We start from the raw sequence: 314 nt of genomic DNA, 5'->3' as shown, positions 1-314 counted from the left end.
CAAAGACTCGGCCGCCTTTGCCCCATCTCTGCTCGCTTGGCGAAGGTCCAGCTGGCGGTACTGGAGATTTCCAGGGTTTGAGCTGTGAGTGTGCTGTCAAGACCCAACATTTTATACTGGTGGCTGCGTCGCAGGTGTGCGACACCAGAAACTTGCATGGGAACTGAGAAATCCGGATAGAAATCTGTGCCTGCTCCTTGTGAGCCTGCACAGCTGAGTCAGCTGTGAGAATTAGAGCAGAACTTCATGCTGGGAATCACCATAAGAAATCTTGATAAGCCAGGAGCGGGGAGATTCGTGGAAGGGAGAATTTG

Source organism: Pterocles gutturalis, unplaced genomic scaffold (assembly GCF_000699245.1).
Source record: "Pterocles gutturalis isolate BGI_N339 unplaced genomic scaffold, ASM69924v1 scaffold14972, whole genome shotgun sequence".
In the NCBI taxonomy this organism is placed as follows: domain Eukaryota; kingdom Metazoa; phylum Chordata; class Aves; order Pterocliformes; family Pteroclidae; genus Pterocles; species Pterocles gutturalis.
The sequence above is the reverse complement of the archived record's forward strand: the minus strand, read 5'-3'. Positions refer to the sequence as shown.